General features: G+C 42.2%; 1 non-coding gene across 1 annotated transcript; it reads left to right on the top strand.

The window, feature by feature from the left end:
• Positions 1-16134: 16134 nt before the first annotated feature.
• On the top strand, positions 16135-16206 carry TRNAA-CGC. Its single transcript has one exon. It is a non-coding gene; the product is annotated as a tRNA-Ala (tRNA).
• Positions 16207-16821: the final 615 nt, after the last annotated feature.

Genomic DNA, 16821 nt, shown 5'->3' with positions numbered 1-16821 from the left:
ATAGATATTTTTAATTGTAATAAAATGTAAACTCATAACAAATTAAGCTAAAAGTACATCAACTATGTAAAGAAAAAAATCTTTTTTTTTTTTTTAAGTGGAGGAAGAAGGAGAGGGGCAGATAGAATCTTAAGCAGGCTCCACACCCAGTGGGGCTCCATCCCAGGACCCTGAGATCACAACCTGAGCTGAAATCAAGAGTCAGAAGCTTAGGGGCCCCTGGGTGGCTCAGTCATTAAGCATCTGCCTTCAGCTCAGGTCATGATCCCAGGGTCCTGGGATCCAGCCCTGCATCAGCCTCCCTGCTGGGTGGTGGGAAGCCCGCTTCTCCTCCTCCCTCTCCCCTGGCTTGTGTTCCCTCTGTGGCGCGCTCTCGCTCTCTCTCTCTCTCTCTCTGTCAAATAAATAAATAAATAATCTTAAAAAAAAAAAAGACGCTAAACTGACTGAGCCACCCAGGCGCCCCCCCCCCCCAAAGCAACATTATCTTAATGAGGGGCTTATATATCTATTCTAGTGCATGGAGAGAATATCCTGTTCCTGGTTCAGAATGCTTAGTATTTTCAAATATCAATTCTCCCCATATTAGCGTATAAATGAAAAAATTCTTCCTTAAAATTCAGATGTAAATTAGTTTCGATATTGAAAAAAATCTCAGAATGGTGGGGCGTCTGGGTGACTCAGTGGGTTAAAGCCTCTGCCTTCGGCTCAGGTCATGATCCCAGGGTCTGGGATCGAGCCCCCCATCGGGCTCTCTGCTCAGCAAGGAGCCTTCTTCCCTTCCTCTCTCTGCCTGCCTCTCTGCCTACTTGTGATCTCTGTCAAATAAATAAATTTAAAAATCTTTAAAAAAAATCTCAGAATGGCAAGAGAAGGTTTGTCTTAGCAGATATAAAACATATTATAAATCTACAGTAATTAAACCAAAATGGAAATGAGTCCATTTTGTATATATATGTATGTATATTTAGTGCCATTACTTTTTTTTTTTAAGATTTTATTTATTTATTTGACAGAGAGAGACCACAAGTAGGCAGAGAGGCAGGCAGAGAGAGAGATAGAGGGAAGCAGGCTCCCTGCTGAGCAGAGAGCCCGATGCAGGACTCGATCCCAGGACCCTAAGATCATGACCTGAGCCGAAGGCAGAGGCTTTAACCCACTGAGCCACTCAGGTGCCCCTAGTCCCATTACATTTAATAGGACTAAATATACATAAACTCTTAAGAGGTTTAAAATAAAAAATAAGGATTGCCAGTGAGGTCTCCCTGCTCAGTAGGGAGCCTGCTTCACCCTGTCCCTCTCCCTCCCCCCAACCAACTCATGCTCTCTCTCGCTCTGCTCTTTCTCAAATAAATAAAATATTTTTTTAAAAACAAAATAAAAAAATACAACATACATGCTGAAGTCCATTATCTTGGGTTGAAATCCCAGCTCTGTCGTTTACTAGTCATATGACTTCAGAGGAAATATTTGATCTCTCATTTTCTGGGCAGGATAATAATAGTTATCTACTGCACAAGAACTTTATGAAGGTTAAATAAGATAATATAAGGATAAAATAATACAAAGATTCTAAACCCAGAGTCCAATGATCCCCAGTGGAGTCTATGGATAGATTTCAGGGGTTTAAGAACTTGGAAGGGGAGAAATTACAAATTTATGTTTACCCACCTCTAACAATAATTTATTATTCCTTTACCGAGTACAGGCAGCAAGCCTCAGCATCTGTGGCAGCATCTGTGGTTTTGTAGTCAAGAGAAATCACAGATGTGGTTTATATTCATCGTGAGTTGGAACTGTGAAAGTTCGAAGACCCGCCATCAAACTCTCTTACTGGACTCTGGGCAGCTCTCTACCACACTGTGAGGTCTCCTGTCCTCACACTGGTGGTCCCGGCAGCTGCGCTGTGTTTCAGGATTCCATTCAATCAGTATGAAAAGATAGCAGTTGTCACTGTGCAAGTTTTGTAGCGCCAAGTGTTTCAAATGAAAATTTTAATTCTTGGGAGGCAGTGTGGCCCTTTGTGGCAAGGATGTGCACACCAGCTTGCACTGTGAAACAGGGACGGTGGAGACAGTCATTCAGTTGTGTTTCTTAAGGAAAATTCCTATTCAAAGATTTTCCAGTGATAGTGATCATTCACGTTGTTTTCCTTGTTCACTGGGGGTCTTTTGAGTTTATTCCCCTTGGCTGCTTTTGTCTATAAACAATGACTATTTTGGGGTTTTTTTTTCCCCAGTCATTTAAACCTCTTGCTTTTATTTTGCTGAATTGTACTCCTACTGCATTTGTTTACTATGAGAGAGATAAATTTTAGTACATTAATATAATATACAACTACTAAAAATGACACTGTAGACATCGAAGATACAGAGATGAAAAAGATACAGTTCCCAGCATGAAGGAACCCACAGGTTTGTGGGGCTGTACCTAGATACACTTTTTAAAAAACATTTTATTTATTTGAGAGAGAGAGCACGAGAGAGGGGAGGGTGGGAGGGAAAAGCAGACTCCCACTGAGCAGGGAGCCAGACCTGGGACTCGATCCTGACCTGAGCCAAAGGCAGTCCCTTAACCAACTGAGCCACCCAGGCGCCCTACCTAGATACATTTGAAAATATATATGACAGTATATTTCCAGCTTATAACAAAACTAGAACAGAACGGGAAAATACTGGAATCACATAAAATGCTAACAGATTTGAATTGGAACTAGTGGAATCTGTCCTGATTTTTATTTCAACCTTCTTGCTTATCTGCATTTTCCCATATTTTTTGCAAAGAACATGCAATTCTTCTAAAATAGGGGGGAAAAAAACTGTAAAAGTTATCCTGAAATTAAATCTTTCTAGAACTCACAAAATTTGTTTGGTCCCTTGCCAGTCACTACAAGGAGTTAGTCTTCTGGAAGCAAAGAAACAGGAAACTAAGTCTCACAGCACAGCGTGACAGGCCCAGAGCAGGGCTAAGAGGGGGCAGTCTGGAGAATTCGGTGTCTCCTAGAGATCATGTGATTAATCACTGATTTGCAGAATCGAATGTTAAAGATTATAAAACATACCTTGCTCTGTCACCTTGGAAATACATTAAGCAAAAGCATGGTAGTGTTCTTGGGAGGCACTGCCCAGTACAATGGGCCACAAATGCCAACCACATATAGAATTTAAATTTTTTTGTTTTTTTTAATTAAAAATTTTGTTTTATTAACATATAATGTACTGTTAGACCCAGGGGTACAGGTCTGTGAATCGCCAGGTTTACACACTTCACAGCACTCACATAGCACATACCCTCCCCAGTGTCCATAACCCCCTCCCCCTCTCCCAACCCCACCTCCCCCCAGCAACCCTCAGTTTGTTTTGTGAGATTAAGAGTCTCTTACCGTTTGTCTCCCTCCTGATCCCATCTTGTTTCATTTATTTTTTTCCTACCCCTCAACTCCCCATGTTGCCTCTCAACTTCCTTATATCAGGGAGATCATATGATAATTGTCTTTCTCCGATTGACTTATTTCACTAAGCATGATACCCTATAGTTCCATCCACGTCATCGCAAAAGGCAAGATTTCATTTCTTTTGATGGCTGCGTAGTATTCCATTGTGTATATATACCACATTGTCTTTATCCATTCATCTGTTGATGGACATCTAGATTCTTCCCATAGTTTGGCTATTGTGGACATTACTGCTATAAACATTCGGGTGCACATACCCCTTCGGATCCCTACATTTGTATCTTTAGGGTAAATACCCAGTAGTGTGATTGTTGAGTTGTAGGGTAGCTCTATTTTCAACTTTTTGAAGAACCTCCATGCTGTTTTCCAGAATGGCTGCACCAACTTGCATTCCCACCAACAGTGTAGGGGGGGTCTCCCTTTCTCTGCATCCTTGCCAGCATCTGTCATTTCCTGACTTGTTAATTTTAGCCATTCTTACTGGTGTGAGGTGGTATCTCACTGTGGTTTGATTTGTATTTCCCTGATGCTGAGTGATGTTAATTACTTTTTCATGTGTCTATTCGCCATCTGGATATCTTCTTTGCCAAAGTGTCTGTTCATGCCTTCTGCCCATTTCTTGGTTGGATTATTCATTCTTTGGGTATTAAATTTGATAAGTTCTTTATAGATTTTGGATACTAGCCCTTTATCTGATATGTTGTTTGCAGATATCTCTCCCATTCTGTCAGTTGTCTTTTGGTTTTGTTGACTGTTTCCTTTGCTGTGTGATCTTGATGAAGTGCTAATAGTTCATTTTTGCCCTTGCTTCCCTTGCCTTTGGTGATGTTCCTAGAAAGAAGTTGCTGTGGCTGAGGTCGAAGAGGTTCCTGCCTGTGTTCTCCTCAAGGATTTTGATGGATTCCTGTCTCACATTGAGGTCTTTCATCCATTTTGAGTCTATTTTTGTGTATGGTATAAGGAAATGGTCCAGTTTCATTCTTTTACATGTGGCTGTCCAATTTTCCCAACATCATTTATTGAAGGGACTGTCATTATTCCATTGGACATTCTTTCCTGCTTTGTCAAAGATTAGTTGACCATAGAGCTGAGGGTCTATTTCTGGGCTTTCTATTCTGTTCCATTGATCTATGTGTCTGTTTTTGTGCCAATACCATACTCTCTTGATGATGACAACTTTGTAATAGAGCTTTAAGTCTGGAATTGTGATGCCACCAACTTTGGCTTTCTTTTTCAATATTCCTTTGGCTATTCGAGGTCTTTTCTGGTTCCATATAAATTTTAGGATTATTTGTTCCATTTCTTTGAAAAAAATGGATGGTATTTTGATAGGGATTGCATTAAACACGTAGATTGCTTTAGGTAGCATAGACATTTTCACAATATTTATTCTTCCGATCCATGAGCATGGGACATTTTTCCATTTCTTTGTGTCTTCCTCAATTTCTTTCATGAGTACTTTATAGTTTTCTGAATACATATTCATTGTCTCTTTGGTTAGGTTTATTCCTAGGTATCTTATGGTTTGGGGTACAATTATAAATGGGATTGACTCCTTAGTTTCTCTTTCTTGTGTCTTGTTGTTGGTATACAGAAATGCAACTGATTTCTGTGCATTGATTTTATATCCTGACACTTTACTGAATTCCTGTACAGATTCTAGCAGGTTTGGAATGGAGTCTTTTGTGTTTTCCCCATGAAGTATCATATCATCTGCAAAGAGTGATAGTTTAACTTCTACTTGGCCAATTTGGATGCCTTTAATTTCCTTTTGTTGTCTGATTGCTGAGGCTAGGACTTCTAGTACTATGGTGAAGAGCAGTGGTGGTAATGGACATCCCTGCCGTGTTCCTGACCCTAGCAGAAAAGCTCTCAGTTTTTCTCCATTGAGAATGATATTTGCAGTGGGTTTCCCATAGTTGGCTTTGATGATCTTGAGGTATGTACCTTCTATCCCTACACTTTGAAGAGTTTTGATCAGGAAGGGATGTTGTACTTTGCCAAATGCTTTTTCAGCAACTGTTGAGAATATCATATGGTTCTTGTTCTTTCTTTTTTTAATGTGTTCTATCACATTGATTGATTTGTGGATGTTGAACCAAACTTGCAGCCCTGGAATAAATCCCACTTGGTCATGGTGAATAATCCTTTTAATGTACTGTTGAATCCTATTGGCTAGTATTTTGGTGAGAATTTTTGCATCTGTGTTCATCAAGGATATTGGTCTGTAATTCTCTTTATTGATGGGATCTTTGTCTGGCTTTAGGATCAAGGTAATGCTGCCCTCATAAAATGAGTTTGGAAGTTTCCCTCCCATTTCTATTTCTTGGAACAGTTTCAGGAGAATTAATTCTTCTTTAAAGGCTTGATAGAATTCTCCTGGGAAGCAATCTGGCCCTGGGCTCTTGTTTGTTGGGAGATTTTTGATGACTGCTTCAATCTCCTCACTGGTTATGGGTCTGCTCAGGTTTCTCTTTCTTCCTAGTTCAGTTGTGGTAGTTTATATGTCTCTAGGAATGCATCCACTTCTTCCAGATTGTCAAATTTGCTGGCATATAGTTGCTCATAAATGTTCTTATAATTGTTTGTATTTCTTTGGTGTTGGTTGTGATCTCTCCTCTTTCATTCATGATTTTATTTATTTGGGTCCTTTTTCTTTTCTCTTTGATAAGTCTGGCTAGGGGTTAATCAATTCTTTCAGAGAACAAGCTCCTAGTTTCATTGATTTGTTCTACTGTTGTTTTTTTTGTTTTGTTTTGTTTTTGTTTCTTTTTCATTGATTTCTCCTCTGAACTTTATAATTTCTCTTCTCCTGCTGGGTTTAGGGTTTCTTTCTTGTTGTTTCTCCAGCTCCTTTAGGTGTAGGGTTAGGTGTGAACTTGAGACCTTTCTTGTTTCTTGAGAAAGGTTTGTGCTGCTATAAACTTTCCTCTCAGGACTGCCTTTGCTGTTTCCCAAAGATTTGAACAGTTGTGTTTTCATTTTCATTTGTTTCCATGATTTTTTTCAATTCTCCTTTAATTTCCTGGTTGACCATTCATTCTTTAGTAGGATGCTCTTTAGCCTCCATATATTTGAGTTCTTTCCAACTTTCCTCTTGTGACTGAGTTCTAGCTTCAGAGCATTGTGGTCTGAAAATATGCAGGGAATGATCACAGTTCAGACCTGATTTGTGACCCAGGATGTGATCTATTCTGGAGAATGTTTCATGTGCACTAGAGAAGAATGTGTATTCTGTTGCTTTGGGATGAAATGTTCTGAATATATCTGTGATGTCCATCTGGTCCAGTGTGTCATTTAAGGCCTTTATTTCCTTGTTGATCTTTTGCTTGGATGATCTGTCCATTTCGGTGAGGGGAGTGTTAAAGTCCCCTACTATTATTGTATTATTGTCGATGTGTTTCTTTGATTTTGTTATTCATTGGTTTATATAGTTGGCTGCTCCCATATTAGGGGCATAGATATTTAAAATTGTTAGATCTTCTTGTTGGACAGACCCTTTGAGTATGATATAGTGTCCTTCCTCATCTCTTATTATAGTCTTTGGCTTAAAATCTAATTGATCTGATATAAAGATTGCCACCCCAGCTTTCTTTTGATGTCCATTAGCATGGCAAATTGTTTTCCACCACCTCACCTTAAATCTGGAGGTGTCTTTGGGTCTAAAATGAGTGTCTTGCAGACAGCATATTGATGGGTTTTGTTTTTTCATCCATTCTGATACCCTGTGTCTTTTAATTGGGGCCATTTAGCTCACTTACATTCAGGGTAACTATTGAGAGAGATGAATTTAGTGCCATTGTATTGCCTGTAAGGTGACTGTTGCTGTATATTGTCTCTGTTCCTTTCTGGTCTACTACTTTTAGGCTCTCTCTTTGCTTAGAGGACCCAGCTTAGAGCTGGTTTGGTGTTTACAAATTCTTTTAGTTTTTGTTTGTCCTGGAAGCTTTTTTTTTTTTAAGATTTTATTTATTTGACAGAGATCACAAGTAGGCAGAGAGGCAGGGAGAGAGGGTGCGGGGAAGCAGGCTCCCTACTGAGCAGAGAGCCAGATGTGGGGCTCAATCCCAGGGCCCTGGTATCATGGCCTGAGCCAAAGGTATAGGCTTTAACCCACTGAGCCACTGGGGCACCCCTGTCCTGGAAGCTTTTTAACCTCTCCTTCTATTTTCAATGATAGCCTATTGGGATATAGTATTCTTGGCTGCATGTTTTTCTCATTTAGTGCTCTGAATATATCATGGCAGTTCTTTCTGGCCTTCCAGGTCTTTGTGGATAAGTCTGCTGCCAATCTATTATTTTTACCATTGTATGTTACAGACTTATTGTCCCGGGCTGCCTTCAGGATTTTCTCTTTGTCACTAAGACTTTATTAGATGACGGGGTCGAGACCTATTCTTATTATTCAGGTGGGTTCTCTGCACCTCCTGGATTTTGATGCTTGTACCCTTTGCCATATTAGGGAAATTCTCTACAATAATTTGCTCTAATATACCTTCTGCCCTCCTCTCTCTTTCTTCTTCTGGAATCCCAATTATTCTTTTTTTTTTTTTTTAAGATTATTTATTTATTTATTTGACAGACAGAGGTCACATGTAGGTAGAAAAGCAGGCAGAGAGAGAGAGGAGGAAGCAGGCTCCCCACTGAGCAGAGAGCCCGATACGGGGCTCAATCCCAGGACCCTGAGATCATGACCTGAGCCGAAAGCAGAGGCTTTAACCCACTGAGCCACCCAGGCGCCCCATGGAACCCCAATTATTCTAACGTTGTTTCGTCTTATGGTATCCCTTATCTCAAATTCTGCCCCCATGGTCCAGTAGTTGCTTGTCTCTCTTTTGCTCAGCTTCTTTATTCTCTGTCATTTGTTCTTCTATATCCCTAATTCTCTCTTCTGCCTCATTTATCCTAGCAGTAAGAGCCTCCATTTTTTTATTGCACCCCATTAATAGCTTTTTAAAAATTTCAGCTTGGTTAGATTTTAGTTCTTTCATTTCTCCTGAAAGGGCTTTTATTTCTCCAGATAGGGTTTCTCTAGTATAATCCATGCCTTTTTCGAGCCCAGCTAGCACCTTGAGAATCCTCATTCTGAACTCTAGATCTGACATATTACCAATGTCCATATTGATTAAGTCCCTAGCCTTCAGTACTGCTTCTTGTTCTTTTTTTTGTGGTGAGTTTTTCCACCTTGTCATTTTATCCCAATAAGAATATGAAGGAGAGAATAAAATACTAAAAGCATGGCAAAGACCCCAGAAAAATGTGCATTAACCAGATCAGAAGAGACCCCAAATCGTGGGGGGAAGAAGAAGGGTAAAAAGAAGTTAAAAAAAATTTTTAAAGAAAATATATATATTAGACTGGTGAATAGAACAGAGCCACCCATTTAATTTTGGGAGTATTTTGGTCTCTTAGAAGAAACTACCTCCCAAAATTTTAAAGAAAGAAAAACTTATATACACACACACACACACACACACACACACACACACACACACAAATAAGGATAAACACAATGGAGGGATGGAATATGACAGTAAAGATGATAATTTAAAAAACAATTCTAGGGGCGCCTGGGTGGCTCAGTGGATTAAGCTGCTGCCTTCGGCTCAGGTCATGACAGGTCATGATCTCAGGGTCCTGGGATCGAGCCCCGCATCGGGCTCTCTGCTCCACAGGGAGCCTGCTTCCTCTTCTCTCTGCCTGCCTCTCTGCCTACCTCTCTGCCTACTTGTGATCTCTCTCTCTAAGAAATAAATAAAATCTTTAAAAAAAAATAAAATAAAAAACAATTCTAAAAAAGAAGTTGATAAGTTGGTGGGGAAAAGAAAGAAAAAGAAAGTGGAGAGAATTTGCTCAGGCTGGAGACTAGAACAAAGCCCTGTGCTAGATTTAGGGTGTGTTTTGATCTATTAGAAGAATTCCCCCAAAATTTTTTTAAAATTTTATTTATTTATTTGACAGAGAGAGAGAGAGATCACAAGTAGGCAGAAAGGCGGGGGGGTGGGGGGCGCGGGGAAGCAGGCTCCCTGCTTGAGCAGAGAGCCCGATGCGGCTCGCTCCCAGGACCCTGAGTCCATGACCTGAGCCAAAGGCAGAGGCTTAACCCACTGAGCCACCCAGGTGCTCCCCCAAACTTTTTAGAAGGAAAAAATCCTATGTGTATACAAAAAATAAAATTAGATACAATGAAGGATAAAATGTGACTATAATAATGAAGGTTCAAAAAGATTTTTTTATGAAAGGTATTGTTAAGATAAACTAGTTAAAAAACATTAAAAGAAGGAGCAAAAGTTAAAAAATTAGAATAAGAAAAAAAATTTAAAAAATCAACTTTGCCCGACTAAAGAATCATGGGGAGAAAGCCATGTAGTCCATGCTTCTCTTTCTCCTCCTCTGGAGTTCTGCTGTTCTCCTTGATCAGTGAGTTTGGTCTTGGCTGGATTTCTTGCTGATCTTCTGGGGGAGGGGCCTGTTGCCCTGATTCTCAAGTGTCTCCCCGAGGCAGAACTGCACTGCCCTTGCCAGGGGCCCGCTAAGTCATCCACTCCGGTGGCTCTCGGGAGCTTTTGTCCCTGAGCGCTTTCCTAGAGTCCAGAGGACGGGATTGAGCATGACGGCCGCCAGTCTCCGGCGGAGGAGCTGAAAGCTCGGGCCCACTCCTCAGTGCGCCCCCAGAGAAAAGCGCCCAATCCCTCCCGTCTCCCTGTCTCCGGCTGCACTCAGGCTCACCTGGCCTGTGACCCAGTGTCTCTGTCTCTGGCACACGCCCTGCCTGGAGTCTCCAAACTCTGCAGATCCCTGCCGCTCTTCCAGGGCGGTCTCCCCGGATCTGCCCTTGTGGGGTCCCGGCTCAAAGAGCAGTGGCCTGTGCCAGGGATCGCAGTTTACGGTAACCCCCAGCTGAGAGCTCAGTCCTCAGCTCCGTCTCTGTAGCCGGCTTCCCCGCTCTAATACTTGGGAGCTCTGCGACACTCAGACGCCCCATTGTTCTGTGACCCCGTGGGACCTGAGACCACACTGTCCCCGCAAGGGCTCCACCCCCACTTAGCCTCTGGAGTGACGTCCCTCCGTGGAGCAGACTCTACAAGTTCAGACTTTGTGCTCTGCTGCTTGCTGGGAGCCGGCCCCTCCCTGCAGTCCATCTTCCCATGCTTTGGATTCACGTCTCCGCGGTCCTACCTTTCAGAAAGTGGTCGATTTTCTGTTTCTAGAATTGCTGCTCTTCTGCTCTTCCATCTCCTATTGGTTTGTAGGTGTTGGGAGTGGTTTGATGACTGTCTAGCTGATCTCCTGCGACCTCATGTCGTCTCAGTCGCTACTTCTCCATCTTGACCCTGTCCCCTAGAATTTAAAATTTTCTAGTAGTCACACTGAAAAGAGGAAAAACAGGTGAAATGAACATTTTATTTAGTTCAGTATATACAAAATATCTTTTCAATAAGTAATCCATATAAACATATTGCCTAGCTATTTGTTTTACATTCTTTTTTTCATACTAAGTCTGAAACTGGTCTGTATTTTCTGCTGACAAGACATCTCAAGTCAGACTAGCCATGTTTCAAGGGGCCAAAAATTCCCTGTGCCAGGCTATCATATTGGACAGCAGAGTTCTGAGAACTAACATTTGAACAGACAGAATAAAATATATAGAACGTGCAAAGTGCTCACACTTGAAAGCCGTCCCATAACTCACATTCAAAATCTGTATGCAAATCCTCATTCATTTTTGTGAGGCGATCCTGAGGCACTGGGTAAATTGCCACTGTTCAGAGCTATCTGGGACACCTGGGTGGCTCAGTCGGTTTGGTGTCTGCTTTCTGCTCCGGCTGTGGTCCCAGAGTCCTGGTTTCAAGCCCTGTATCAGGTTCCTTGCTTGAAGGGGACCCTGCTTCTCCCTCTCTCTGCAGTTCCCCCTACTTTTGTGCGCGCGCTCTCTCTCTGACAAATAAGTAGACAAAATCCTGGGGGAAAAAATAAGTTATCTGAATTCTTCCTGATAAAGTGCTTCACATTTCATATTCTTTTACCACCTTTCTTCTTTCTGGTACCTAAAGACTAATATATTTTTTCTGTGAATGACGGAAGACTGTCTTCTAACCAGATTATTCATTCACAAAATGGATTCACAAAATGAATGGATCTGGAACAAAAGAGCCATCTGACTCTCTGTCCGTGGATATTCCCTCCATTACTTCCTGCAGGCAGAAAGCCATATTTAAATTTTCCAAGTCTGTGGTACTTTTTCCACAGCCCTCGGAATCCCTTGATGTTCCAGAAATTACTTTGTGATCCACTGGCGAGAGAAATTCTTGTGCTCACACACAAAAAATCACCTTAAAAATGTTGATAATATACTTGTAAAGCTATTCAAGTGTGTATATCTTTAAAAACAGAATGTGTAATGGTAAAAAGCTAAGATGTATATTTGAAAAGAGATTCAGATACACATATTTGCAACAAAGGAAATTGTCCTAAACAAGGTAAAATTCACATCTGAAAGGAACCTCAGGTAATATTTGAAAAAATAGCAAGTCACGGTATCTTTCAGGGGAAGAAAACGAGGTAAGGAAGTAAAACAAATAATTTTTAGTTGGGCTTTAGACTCTGTATTGGTATAAGGTTATTTTGATCTTGAGAGAACTTTGTTCTCAGGAGTTCTATATATATATCTGTTAATCAAACTAGCTAATTGTCGTTAACTAGTTAACTAGGCTCAACTATTCTATATCCATACTTTATTTCTGTCTGCTAGATTTATAACTACAAGTCTAGTGAGTTACAGTCTTCCATTCTGGGTAAAGATAGGCTGTTTACTAATTGATGTAGCAAAATCTGGGTAGTTATCTAGGAAGAAAAAATTGGTTCCATATTCCACAATATAAAGCAGGTTGAATTCCAGATGGTGTTTCCAACTGTGAATTCAAAAATTCAAGACTAGGGGTGCTTGAGTCTGACTCTTGATTTTAGTTCACATAATGATCTCAGGGTCTTGGGATCGAGCCCCATGATAGGACTCCAAACTCTACTTGGGATTTTCCCTCTCCCACTGGCCCTCCCCCTGCTTGCGCACGCTCTCTCTCTCTAATAAATAAAATCTTTTTAAAACTCCAAGATTATTTGAAGGAAAATACTGACAAATTTTACTTCCAGAGAGTTTCTGAAAGAGTGGTAAGAGTATAGTGAATTTTTCTTTAATATATTTACCCTTCTCCTACTTCCCAAATTTTGTGCAATAAATATGTATTATTAGAATAATTGTGGAATAAAACAAAACAAAACATCCTGTATGACAGAGTAAAAATCCACAAGCAAATTCAAAGAGAAATCTTAAGCTAGGAAAACAGAATTGCTATTCATATCACCAAAAGGATTCCCCGTGTCACTCAGCGTAGGCTTGTTAGAGTGTAAGAGGAAACTAGCCACAAGATCTCAGCGACTTAATAATAAAAGCTTATTCTTAGCATATGATATTTTTTTCCTCATTGGTTGGCTGATGGCTTTCCTGCCTGTATGCTCAATCTGGGATTTATGATGATAAAGTGGTGTAGAGGAGGAAAAAAAATCTAATTCTACTATCCAGTTTCAATTCATTGCCTGGGGCCCTGCAAATTAAACTGACAAAAACCAGATTAACAGGCAGAAACTGAACACAGGTTTCATGATACATGCAGCCTGTGTCACATGGGAGTTCTTCGTGATGAGTAACTAAGAGGGGTCGCTCAAACTTGGGCTTATAGAGCATCTTAACAAAGAACAATACATTTGTAGAGAAGTGACAAAGGACAAGGGCTTTGGACTTTGAAGGGCAGCAAACTGTGGGAAGGCAAATCTAGAGGAGAAGCCAGTGGAGTGAGACTTGTCGGGGGGAATCCATCTCAGCACCAACTTTCCACTTTTTCATGGCCATAAAAGCTCCCCAGGAGAGGGAATTTGTGACAGTCCTCATTTCTCAGAAGTTTCTGTTTTTACTTGGAGTTCTGGGAAAGCTTCTTTTTTGCATCTGTTTCTCATTCGCCTTTTAAAGTTTAAGTGAGAAGCCACAAGTCTTTGGGGTGGAAAAAAATGGTCACACCTAACTTCAAGGGAGCAGAAAAGCATGTTCAGAACATGTATCCAGAAATGGAGAAGGGATATATTTGGGAAATACCAATTACTGTGCTCCTCTACATATAAAAGGAGCCTACAAATCAATCAGAAAAATATCAAAGATTTATCAGAAAATTTGGCAAAGAATATGAAGATTGTTCACAGAAGGAAAATAGAAATGAGTCCTAAAAAAACGGATCTTAAATATATGAAATATATGAAAAGATGCTGGAACTCATTCATAGGAACAGAATCGAACATCAAAGCTACTCTGATTATGAGGCAAATTGGTTATGAGTTGGTAATTAATAAAACTGAGGATATGTGGAAATTCATTACAATATTCTTTTTTGTTCTCATGTATGTTAAGATGTTCTGTAATAAAAAAAGAAAAGGAAAAATTACACTGATTAATTCACACAAAAAAATAAAAAATCTGAATAAATCTACATATGTTAAAGAAATTGAATCAATAAGCAATAACCTTCTGAAACAGCACCGAGACCAGATGCACTCGCTGGGGAATCTACCAAACATTTAAGGAAGAAACTATACCAATTCTCAACGGTCTATTCCAGTAGAAAGAAACATCAGGAATACTTACTTAATCATTGTATGAGGCCAGCTTTATCCTAACACCAAAACCAAAGACGTTCCCAATAAAGGAAACTAGAGACCAATATCTCTCATGAACATAAATGCAAAAATCCTCAAAACATAGCAAATCAAATCCAACAATGTATTAAAAAAAAAACCACTCTACATTATGCCCAAGTAGGATTTACTGCAGGTATGCGAGGGTAGTTCAACATCTGAAACTCAGTTGATGTGATCCATCATATCAATAGGCTAACGAGAAATCATATGACCATATCAGTAGATGCAGAAAGCATTTAACAAAATCTACCTCTTGTTTTTGATAAAAACTCTCAGCAAACTCAGAATAGAAGGGAATGTCCTCAGCTTGATAAAGAATACGTATCTACAAAAATCCTCCAGCTGACAGCTAGTGGTGAGAAATGGAAAGCTTCTAGCTAAGACCAGGAGTAAAGCAAGGATGTCCCTTCCCATTACTTTCTCCACATCATTGGAAGTGCTAGCTGATGTAATAAGACAAGAGGGAGAGATCCAGGTACACAGGAAGAATGAACAGCTGCATGGATAGCTCATCACACAGAGGTCATGGGCTACCTTACGTTCGCTTCAGTGTTGCACATTCTGTGGGTTCTGACAAATGTATCAAGGCATGGGTCCACCATTAACAGTATCACAGCTTGTGGCTTATCGCCAGCAACAAACCAGTTGCCATAGTTCCACACCCTCCCCACCACTTGGTGCGCTTGGTGTGGTGGGTTTTGGCCGTCCCAATAGGTGTGTCCTGGTACCTCATTATTGGTTTTTTTTTTAATTTTTAAGATTTTATTTATTTATTTGACAGAGATCACAAGTAGGCAGAGAGGCAGGCAGAGAGAGAAGGAAGCAGGCCCCTGGGGTCATGACCTGAGCGGAAGGCAGAGGCTTTAACCCACTGAGCCACCCAGGCGCCCCATACCTCATTATTGTTTTAATTTGCATTTCCCTGATGACTTTTGGTGTGGTCCATCTTTCCATATGCCTGTTTGGCATCTGTATATCTTTGGTGAGAGTCTGTTAAGGTATTCTGTCTGTTTCCAAAATCAGTTTTTTCCTTGTTGTTGAGGTTTAAGAGTTCTTTTTATATTTTGGATACCACTCTGGTACCATGTTTGTGTCTTTCAAGTATTTCTCCCAGTCTATGGCTTGTCCGCTTCTTGTCTTGAGAGTGTCTTTCTCAGAGCAGAAGTTTTTAATTTTAATGAAGTTCCACTTCCCAATGACTTTTTTTTTTTTAATCTCATTTTTACTTTTGAACAGTCTCTATTCTCTCCTGTATGACTTCGTAAGGGAGAGAAAACCGGGGGCGGGGGAGTCCCAGGGGCCTTTTGGTGGATGGCGGCTGTCGGGGGGCTCGGGTGGGCGGTGCGGGCTTCCCGGGGGGCGGCCTCGCGGGGGTCGGGCGGTCGCGAGCGAAGAGAAGCCGGCACGTGGCTGGAGGAGAGCGGGACAGAAGGAATCTCGGGCTTCTTGATCCCTCCCGGAGCCCGGGTTCCCGGGTGGGCGCGCCAGGGTCCGCGGGCGGAGGTCAGTGCGTCCGAGCCGGTGCCTCGGGGACCCACGAGCGCGCAGGACTTGCGCGGGTCCGCGGGTCCGCGCAGGTTGTTCCCGAGCGGGGTCGCGCCGGGCGCCCCCGAGATCCGCGCGGCTCTCAGCCGACTGGGCGGCCGGCCCGGGCGGGCATTTTCCGGGAGCCTCCCGCGGCAGGACGTGCCTCCGAGCGTCCTGGAAGGCCCCTGCGCGCTTCCTGCGGGTCGCCACGCCGGGACGGCCGTGGCGCTCTGCCCTGCGCGTCGTGCCCTGCCCTGGCCGGCTCGGGACGGGGGCGGCGCGGGCGCGACCGACGAGGCCGCGGGGTTGTCCCTCCCGCACCGCCACGCTCGGGTCGGAGAGCAAACAGCGCCGAGGCGTCGCGCGCGTTTAACAGGACAGGAAGGCTGCCCGGCCGGCGCCCCTTGCCAGGGGATGTAGCTCAGTGGTAGAGCGCATGCTTCGCATGTATGAGGCCCCGGGTTCGATCCCCGGCATCTCCACGCCCGCTCTTTTATTCCCTTTGCCAGCTGGTTGGGCCTCTGCCCTAAAAGTTCCAGATGAAACGCTTTAGCCCTTTCTCACCTTTAACCATTATCGTCCCCTTTAAATAGAGCTATTGCCCGTCGGTATGTTTCCCTCTGTAACATTTCACTAACCATCGCATATTCGCTGCTCTCTGGAAATTTCCCTGGGGTGTTTCCTCCTGTGAAAGCATCCAGGAAGAGGGAGTGCAGCTGCGTATCACAGAATGATTTAGCTCCGTTAAGTGAGGTTCCATCCATTCTCACTTCCCGCTGGAAAATAATCAGTGAAAGTAAAATACCTTTTAGTAGTTTTTTAGGGGCTGGTAGGATAGGATTTTGGTATTGAGGTAGGAGTTGCGTATCAATATTCAAGGGTCCACCCTAAGACCATTAGGGAAATTTCTTCCTAGACCATAGTTATTTAACGTAGTTCCCATTTCATTTCTCACTGCCTCTTTGGCTTTACTTAGGATTCCACGCAGGAGAGCTGGTCCTGTCCAGCGCAGGAGGTCTGGGAAAAGGTTAGAAATAGCTCATGGAAGTGGAAAGTACAGTCCGTTAGAAATCGGCAGGCGACGGTGGGACAACACT

The sequence above is a fragment of the Meles meles genome, chromosome 5 (genome assembly GCF_922984935.1).
Source record: "Meles meles chromosome 5, mMelMel3.1 paternal haplotype, whole genome shotgun sequence".
NCBI lineage: Eukaryota > Metazoa > Chordata > Mammalia > Carnivora > Mustelidae > Meles > Meles meles.
This window is presented reverse-complemented; position numbering and strand designations above follow the sequence as displayed.